Source organism: Podarcis gaigeae (genome assembly GCF_964106915.1).
Source record: "Podarcis gaigeae genome assembly, chromosome: 13".
Lineage (NCBI taxonomy): Eukaryota > Metazoa > Chordata > Lepidosauria > Squamata > Lacertidae > Podarcis > Podarcis gaigeae.
This window is the reverse complement of record NC_139689.1, coordinates 3,476,285-3,485,837: the sequence shown is the minus strand read 5'-3', so window position 1 is coordinate 3,485,837 and position 9,553 is coordinate 3,476,285. Positions and strand designations below refer to the sequence as shown.

General features: G+C 44.5%; 1 protein-coding gene across 4 annotated transcripts in view; it reads left to right on the top strand.

Annotated features, from left to right (window-relative positions):
- Positions 1 to 9,553, top strand: part of LOC310828982 (asialoglycoprotein receptor 1-like) — a 44,053-nt gene that overhangs the window by 19,104 nt on the left and 15,396 nt on the right. Inside the window, exon 2 of one of the 4 annotated variants that reach the window (XM_083707109.1) lies at positions 6,771 to 6,885. The exons of 2 other annotated variants lie outside the window; for them this stretch is intronic. The gene's annotated coding sequence lies outside the window, so the exon portion shown is untranslated. The remainder of the gene's footprint in view (positions 1 to 6,770; positions 6,886 to 9,553) is intronic. One more of the 4 variants, XM_083707108.1, reaches the window with a different exon arrangement.

The window sequence follows — 9,553 nt, the reverse complement described above, 5'->3', positions numbered from 1 at the left end:
GCCAGTCTGAGCCAGTTTTTAGAGATGGTACATATTTTAGTTCTTCAATCCAGGTCAGAGGTTTCCCCAAGATATTTCCCTTTACAGAGGAACTATTTGGGGTCATTCAGAGTCAAAATGGCTTCAGGATTGCTCTCCTGTACTCTTTCATACATGTAGTTTATGTACTTCTGCATAGGTGCTTACTATGTGCACTTAGGAGCATTAATTTTATTTATGACATCTATGAATTCTTATACTGTAACGGCATTAAAATGCAACTGTAATCATTTACAGATGGTCACAGCATATGAAGTCAGAAGGAAGAAGTTGCAGGTGCTTTTAGGGCAAATCTCAGTCACAAATGGGACTTGGGTGGCGCTGTGGGTTAAACCACAGAGCCTAGGACTTGCTAATCAGAAGGTCGGCGGTTCAAATCCCCACAACGGGGTGAGCTCCCGTTGCTCGGTCCCAGCTCCTGCCAACCTAGCAGTTTGAAAGCACTTCAAAGTGCAAGTAGATCAATAGAGGGACCGCTCCGGCGGGAAGGTAAACGACGTTTCCATGCGCTGCTCTGGTTTGCCAGAAGCGGCTTAGTCCTGCTGGCCACATGACCCGGAAGCTGTACCCCGGCTCCCTTGGCCAGTAAAGCGAAATGAACGCCGCAAACCCAGAGTCGCCCACGACTGGACCTAGCGGCCAGGGGTCCCTTTACCTTTTACAGTCACAAATCTCTCTTTCTCTCCCCTCTCCTCCCCACTACATTTTGGGGCACTCCTTGAGAGTGTGAGCCATCCTGATGAGCACCTCCGCTTAAAAACAACAACACTTCTTCTTCTTCTTCTTCTTCTTCTTCTTCTTCTTCTTCTTCTTCTTCTTCTTCTTCTTCTTCTTCTTCTTCTGCGACCCCGAGCCGAGTAAGATTGTCTTCCATAAACACGGTTTTAACAATGAGTCTGTAAGTGACTGTGGAGGCCAATTCTGGATCCACACGTCCTTCCACAGTGGGGACATTGTTTTCCGGGCGGGAGTTGATCACGGTGTGGATTTGCCAAGCGTGCCTTCCTCTTAGCATGTTTCTTCCTTGCGTCCTGAGTTCGAGTGTATTCAAAGCCCATGACACCTTTGGTAAAGGCTGTTCTCCAACTGGAGCACCCACAGGCCAGTGTTTCCCAGTTGTTGGTGTTTATACTACATATTTTAAAGATTTTCCTTGGGGGATCCTTAAACCTCTTTTGTTGACCACCAGCATTACGCTTTCTATTTTTAAGTTCGGAATAGAGTAGTTGCTTTGGAAGACGACAATCAGCCATCCACACAACATGACCAGTCCAACGAAGTTGACGTTGAAGAACCATCACTTTGACACTGGTGATCTTTGCTTCTTCCAGTACACTGGCATTAGTTCGCCTGTCTTCCCAAGTGATGTGTAAAAATTTTCGGAGACACCGCTGATGGAATCTTTTGAGGAGTTGGAGATGGTGTTTATAAATGGTCCATGTTTCACAAGCATACGGTAAGGTTGGCAATACAATAGCTTTGTAAACAAGCATTTTGGTTTCCCTGCAAATGTCCCGGTCCCCAAACACTCTGCGCTTCAATCGGGAAAAAGCTGCATGCGCAGAGCTCAGGCGATGCTGGATTTCGGCATCAGTGTTGGCCTGTGTGGAAAAGTTGGCCCAGGTAGGAGAAGTGATCGACATTTTCCAGTGTTACACCACTGAGTTGGATTTGTGGCGCTGCAGAGGGGTTGTTTTGTGTTTGTCGGTGCAGCACTTTGGTTTTTTTGGATGTTGAGTAATAGGCCAAGCTTTTTCGTAAGCTTCTGAGAAGATATTTAGCATGGTTTGAAGGTCATCCTCTGAGTGTGCACACACTATAAAATGCACCATTACTCCCCAAGCCACAGTCACGTCTTGCAGGAGTGAATCTCATGTTAATTTTGTGTTGTTGTGAATCATGACCCTGCTGTCCTACACGACCTAGAATGACTTCTGTAGGTGTGCCCCTGAATTCTAGGGAAATGACAAACACCAAACGTGTCTCAGTCAGCAGCTTGTCCCTACCAGCTCAGCGCAAAAGAGGAAGCTGGAACAAAGCTCTTGGCCACGTGGAGAAATATTGCCGGATAAAATGTGCCATAAATAATTCCACTTTCAGCTTGTTCCACTGCTGAGGTCACAGGGTTTGGGGAAAAGGGGATGGGAGTTTATGAAGTTGAGCCTGGTTGGAGGAAGTGGGCACAGGAACATTCTCTTCTCCCCCTCTTGCCAGGTGTGGGGGAACCCCTGGTCCTGAATGGGGCAACTGTGCCCCTGAAGGACCAGGTGCGCAGCCTGGGGGTCATTTTGGACTCACCACTGTCCATGGAGGCACAGGTCAGTTCTGTGTCCAGGGCAGCTGTCTACCAGCTCCATCTGGTACTCAGGATGAGACCCTCCCTGCCCACAGACTGTCTGGCCAGAGTGGTGCATGCTCTGGTTATCTCCCGCTTGGACTACTGCAAATGCGCTCTACGTGGGGCTACCTTTGAAGGTGACCCGGAAACTACAACTAATCCAGAATGCGGCAGCTAGACTGGGGACTGGGAGCGGCCGCTGAGACCACATAACACCGGTCCTGAAAGACATCTCCATTGGCTCCCAGGACATTTCCGAGCACAATTCAAAGTGTTGGTGCTGATCTTGAAAGCCCTAAACGGCCTCAAAGGCCCAGTAGACCTGAAGGAGCATCTCTACCCCCATCGTTCTGCCAGACACTGAGGTCCAGCTCCGAGGGCCTTCTGGCGGTTCCCTCCCTGCGAGAAGTGAGGTTACAGGGAACCAGGCAGAGGGCCTTCTCGGTGGTGGCGCCTGCCCTGTGGAATGCCCTTCCGTCAGATGTCAAGGAAATAAACAACTATCTGACTTTTAGAAGACATCTGAAGGCAGCCGTGTTTGGGGAAGCTTTTAATGTTTGAAAAGAGACAAATTCATGTAAAGGAAGGGTATTGACAGCAACTAGCCAGGATGGTTCTGGTCTGGCTCCACGGTTGGAGGCTGCGATGCTTCTGAATCAGTTGCTGGAAACTGCAGGAGCTGAGAGTGGCTCTGGGGCTCAGATCCTGCCACTTTCCCATAATGGATGTCTGGTTGGCCTCCGCAAGGACAGGACGCTAGACTAGATGGGTCGTTGGCCTGATGGAGCAAGCTATTACAGTGGTACCTCGGGTTAAGTACTTAATTCGTTCCAGAGGTCCGTTCTTAACCTGAAACTGTTCTTAACCTGAAGCACCACTTTAGCTAATGGGGCCTCCTTATGCCGCCGGAGCACAATTTCTGTTCTCATCCTGAAGCAAAGTTCTTAACCCGAGGTACTATTTCTGGGTTAGCGGAGTCTGTAACCTGAAGCGTATGTAACCCGAGGTACCACTGTATTATGTTCTTATGTCCTTTTACCCCAGCCCACTTGTTAAAACACTTAGAGACTGCCTTAAGTGGTAAAGAAGTACATTAAATAAATAACAGATAAATAGGGAGAAATGCAAAGATTTCATCCAGTGAAAACGCCGGCAGCATTCAGATAAATTGAACAGTGTAAACAAGTTTTGATAGATGCAGCTTGGATCCCAAACGCCTTGCGACTCTAACGTTTTGGCTCCCGAATGCCGCAAACCTGGAAGTGCTTGTTCCAGTTTGCAAACGTTCTTTGGAACCCGAACGTCTGGCACGGATTCTGCATCTTCTGATTGGCTGCAGGAACTTCCTGCAGCCAATCAGAAGCCACGCCTTGGTTTCTGAACGTTTTTGAAAGTTGAACAGACTGCTTCTGTTCTGCTTCTGAGGTATGACTGTAGTGGAATACTGAATGGTGTAGTTTTTGTAAAATATGCAGGGATTTGTGATATTTAAATTTATCCATGGAAAGAGAAGATGGGAAGTCATTGATATCTTTAGGATGTGAAATGAGTATTTTAAACTGTAAAACAGAAAATTTAATAACACACACAAACTAAATAATTCATCCGGCAGTTCTCCAAACCTCTTTCATGTGGGAATTTGATTAAATGGGCAAAAAAATTGCAGATGGATTGATTACAGGGTTAAAATTCACATTGTGATCTTAAATAACTTTTTTAATAAAACAGTGTATCAATGGGCGCCAACACTGGCGAAATTATCTAGAATGTCCCAAATGTTTGCTGGAAGTATGAAAAATAGGAAGAGATGTTTTATCATGCTTGGTAGACCTGTAAAAAAGCTAAGAAATATTGGGTACAAATACATACACCTATTCAGAAGATTTTAAAGCTTAGCATTCAGTTGAAGCCAAGACTTTTCCTGTTAGGAATAATGGATATGTAATTGGAAAAAGACTATAGAACAATATTTCAATACATGAGCACAGCGGCGAGGCTTTTATATGCACAAAGATTGAACGATTCACCATTACCCACCATGGAGGAATTATTGTTAAAATGATTGGTCTTAGCTGAGGTGTTTAATCAGAGAAAAACCATATCAATATTTACTAAAGAGTGGAAACTCCTTATAGACTTTTTGAGAGAAAATGAAAATTATGATATCTGGGTTTAAAAACTGAAGAAAGTATTGGTTTATAGAAAGTGCTATCTTGGAACAGATGTTTTGAACAATTTTCGGTGTATAGCTGACAAACGAAGATTTGAAACTTCTCTCTCTTTTTCCCCTTTCCCCTTTATTTTCTTCCTTTTAGTTTGCGTTTCTATTTGATGAGATAGATAATTTATTACGGTCGGAGACCAGCTTATCAAACACACTTGGGGGTACAGTCACAGAAGGAAAACAATCAGTCAAAACAATGTACAGCAATAAATTTAAAAGCAATGTACAATTTAAAAACAACGTACGACAATAAACTACCGCAGGGAGCTGACCCAGAGTCACCCATAGAACCGAATTTGGTTTTTTTTCTTAACAAACTTGTTTGAGTTGGGAGATGGTCTGCGCATACAGATCTGTATTTAGATGAGTATTTTTTGGGGGGGGAGGGATGCAAAGGTTAGCATCAAATATCCAATATTTTGTTATGATGAGATTAAAGACCACTTTCAGAGTTGGTTGCATTATCGACAACGATATGAAACACATTAAGAAGACAGCAAAAAAGGATTCAGTTATACAAGATCTAGGTTTCAGACGGAAGTGATCGAAGGGAAAGTGAAATTATTGAAGGCCGCATACAGCATACTATTAGAATGGGAGAGGAAAGATGAAGAGGTAAAATCAGTTATGATTAAATGGGCACGAGATGTAGGTCACAACATTATGATGGAAGATTGGGAAAAATTATGGAAAACTGATTTCAAATTTACAGATTGTTCCCTACTGAAGGAGAATTACATGAAGATGATGTACAGATTGTACACAACACCAGAGCAGTTAGGGAAAATGTACAAAACTAGTTCAAATATATGTTGGAAGTGTAAGGAAAAGGAAGGGACATTTTATCATATGTGGTGGGACTGTAATGCAATTAAAATTTTTTGTATCTGAAGAAGGTATCTGAAGAAGTGTGCATGCACACGAAAGCTCATACCTAGAACTAACTTAGTTGGTCTTTAAGATGCTACTGGAAGGAATTTTTTTATTTTGTTTTGACTATGGCAGACCAACACGGCTACCTATCTGTAACTAAAAAAATTTGGGAAATGATATACAATGAATTGAAGAAAATGTTCCATTGTTAAAAAACCTGAGGCATTTTTGTTAGGGATTGTGGGAAACACCTGCCCAAAAAGTTGAAAAACATCTTCATGTATGCTACAATGACCGTGAGAGTTCTGGTAGCACAAGGATGGAAGGCTGAAGAAATCCCAACTAAAGAATCATGGCAAGAAAAATTGACGGACTATGCCGAACTGGCAAAACTGACATATAAGCTATGGTACAAGGATAACTGTGACTTTAAAGATGAATGGGAACCCTTTACAAAGTATCTGAAGACGCAACAAAGCGAACTGGACACCTTGGCAGGTTTTGAATAAACATTCACAAACTTTTTATTGATAATAATCAGCTAAGTAGTTTGAGGATCTATACAACTTTGTAACATGCAGAAAACAGCATTCTTAGAGAAACCAAAGACTGGAACTGAGGGAAGTCGGGGGGTAGGGGTGGGGTGGGGTTTGTGGGGGAGGAAAAATGGGGGGGAAACAAGGATGATATGTTTTTGGATAATATGTCTTGTTTTAATTTTGAATTTAAAAAAATCCAATATCGTTTTATCAAAGATTTTTTTTAAAAAAAACTTTAATAAAACCTATTCCAAATACAGTGGTACCTCGGGTTAAGTATTTAATTCGTTCCAGAGGTCCGTTCTTAACCTGAAACTGTTCTTAACCTGAAGCACCACTTTAGCTAATGGGGCCTCCTGCTGCCGCCGCGCTGCCAGAGCATGATTTCTGTTCTTATTCTGAAGCAAAGTTCTTAACCTTAAGCACTATTTCTGGAGTGTGTAACCTGAAGTGTATGTAACCCGAGGTACCACTGTATTTGTGTGTGTGTGTGTGTGTGTGTGTGTGTGTAATCTATAATAAAACATTTCCTCATTTTTGTATCTTCCTGGGTGGGGAAATGGGTTTAACTCGGTACGTTTTGTTCTCTCCATGGTTCTCCTCTGTTGGCTAAACTTCCACTTTTAAAAGGAAGCCAGAGGGTAAACTTGGCTATCAGGGAGGGAGGGGGCAAACCCCGGAAACTGGGTTGCCCCGTGATGCTGCTGGCACTGCTCTGTGATTTTGGAAAGCTCTCAGATTTGACCGTTCCCTGCAGAAGGCGGCGTGTTGACAGGGCAAAGATCACCAGACAGCGCCAGGCCAAACTGGGAGACGTCAGGAGCCCCTGAACACCCTCCCCCCACCCCCGGGAGACGAGGAAAAAGGTAAAGGTAGGACTGGGGGAATCCTAATCCCAGTTTGGGTTTGGGGCAGTTTGCAGCGAAAAGGGCTGCCTGGTATCACCCACCCAGGAATTGGAATCTGGCTGGATGGCATTCTCGTGGCGAAAAGGACAAAGGTGCCATTTTAGGGACAGGGTTTCAGGGCAGGCGTCCGGGTCCCTGCTCACCGGACCGGGCTTCTCTTTTCAATTTTTTTTTAATTGATTTTCCAAAATTTATAAACAAGCAAACAAACATAAATCCTAACTGTAATTATTCCGCTCTTTTTTATTATTAGATTTTCCACAATGATAACACAAAGCACAAAGCAGAATGATACACAAAAATAGGGGGGGGGGGGAAAGGAACAATAAACAGATAAACAATGACAACAAACTTAATTCTTCACAAATCCAACCTTTTAAACATCTTGGTTGATTTCCTCAAGTCCCTGCCTTCTGAGTTTCCTTGTAGTTAAAAGTAACAGCTTTCCAGTATCAATAATAAACTAAAACAATTTCCAATTACAGTCCATCTTACTCACTTTTGTTAACAGTCTAAATCCCATTTATTTAATTATAACTTAGTTTAATCCTAGGCCTATTTGATTCTTTCAAGTAATTTCTAATTTTTTATATTTGTAATTATTCCACTCTTAATAACATTGTTATATGACTTCCTGGAATCCCCCTGGCTGAGTTTCGATATGTATCATTGTAACAGTTTTCCAAAACAGATTTCTCATAAAATTTACTTAATCGATTAACGTCTTTCTTTCTTTTCATTTTAAATTTAAACATGTTATTCTATAACAGCACATATTTAAATCCTAAGCCTATCTAGAGTTTGCAAGTATTTCTATTTAAATTATCTTAGCATATTTAACCACCGTATTTTTTGCTCTATAAGACTCACTTTTTCCCTCCTAAAAAGTAAGGGGAAATGTGTGTGCGTCTTATGGAGCGAATGCAGGCTGCGCAGCTATCCCAGAAGCCAGAACAGCAAGAGGGATTGCTACTTTCACTGCGCAGCGATCCCTCTTGCTGTTCTGGCTTCTGAGATTCAGAATATTTTTTTTCTTGTTTTCCTCCTCCAAAAACCAGGTGCGTCTTATGGTCTGGTGCGTCTTATAGAGCGAAAAATATGGTAAATAGTCTTTGAATTTCCTCCATTCCTCCTGGTACTCCTCCTCCTTCTGGTCGCGGACTCTTCTGGTCAGGTCGGCTAGCTCCGAAAAGTCCATCATCTTCATCTGCCATTCCTCCACCGTTGGCACTTCTTGTGTTTTCCAATTCTTGGCTAACAAAATTCTAGCTGCAATTGTGGCATACAAAAACAATCTAACATCTTTCTTGGGCAATTCCAAACCTGTTATTCCAAGGCCTCTGGTTTCTTAATACCTGTAAATGTATATTTCAACATTTTTCCCAATTCATTATAAATCTTCTCCCAGCAGACCGGGCTTCATGCTGCATTTTGAAGTCATGGACTCCTAGACTGGTAGAGTTGGAAGGGGATCCAAGGGTCATCTAGGCCAACCCCACCCCCCCGCGACGCAGGAATTGCAGCTGGAGAGTCCCTGACAGACAGCTGTCTGAGGCTCTGCTGACCACCGCCTTCCGAGGTCGGAGAACCAGCTGTGGGGTTGGAATGGGGACCCTGAGGGTCATCCAGCTCAACCCACCTCCAGAGGGAGTCTGTTCCACTGCTTGGCGGCTCTTACCGTCACAAAGCTCTCCCTGAAGTTTTGTCGGGGTCTAGGGAGCGGGTGGCGACTCCCTCATGTAGACTTGTTATCTGTGTAGACATAAATCAGGCTACAATTCTCCCTTTCCGCATGTAGGCTTGTACAGGGCCGGATTTAGGTTTCAAGAGGCCCTAAGCTACTGAAGGTAAGGTAAAGGTAAAGGGACCCCTGACCATTAGGTCCAGTTGTGACCAACTCTGGGGTTGCAGCGCTCATCTCGCTTTACTGGCCGAGGGAGCTGGTGTACAGCTTCCGGGTCATGTGGCCAGCAGGACTAAGCCGCTTCTGGCGAACCAGAGCAGCGCATGGAAACACTGTTTACCTTCCTGCTGGAGTGGTACCTATTTATCTACTTGCACTTTCAGGTGCTTTCAAACTGCTAGGTTGGCAGGAGCAGGGACCGAGCAATGGGAGCTCACCCCGTCGCGGGGATTCGAACCGCCAACCTTCTGATTGGCAAGTCCTAGGCTCTGTGGTTTAACCCACAGCACCCTTTATATGTCCAGCTGTCCTTTGTCAACAACAAATTGTCGCTGTTTTTGTGTGTTGAATATATGCTCTATGGTACCGTATTTTTCGCCCTATAGGACGCACTTTTCCCCCTCCAAAAATGAAGGGGAAATGTGTGTGCATCCCATGGGGCGAATACAGGCTTTCGCTGAAGCCTGGAGAGCGAGAGGGGTCGGTGCGCACCTACCCCTCTCGCTCTCCAGGCTTCAGGAAGCTCTGCGCAACCTTTCGGAGCCCTCCTGGGCTCCACGCAGCTCTGCGCAACCCTCAGGAGCCCGGCGGGAAGCTGCGCCAGGCTCCCAAAGGTTGCGCAGAGCTGCCTGCATTACGGAGCCTTGGTCGCGCTGAAGAGCACGCCCGGGCTTCGCGCAGCTCTCCGCAAGCCTGGGGAGACCGGCGCGGCTCCCTAGGCTTGCGGAT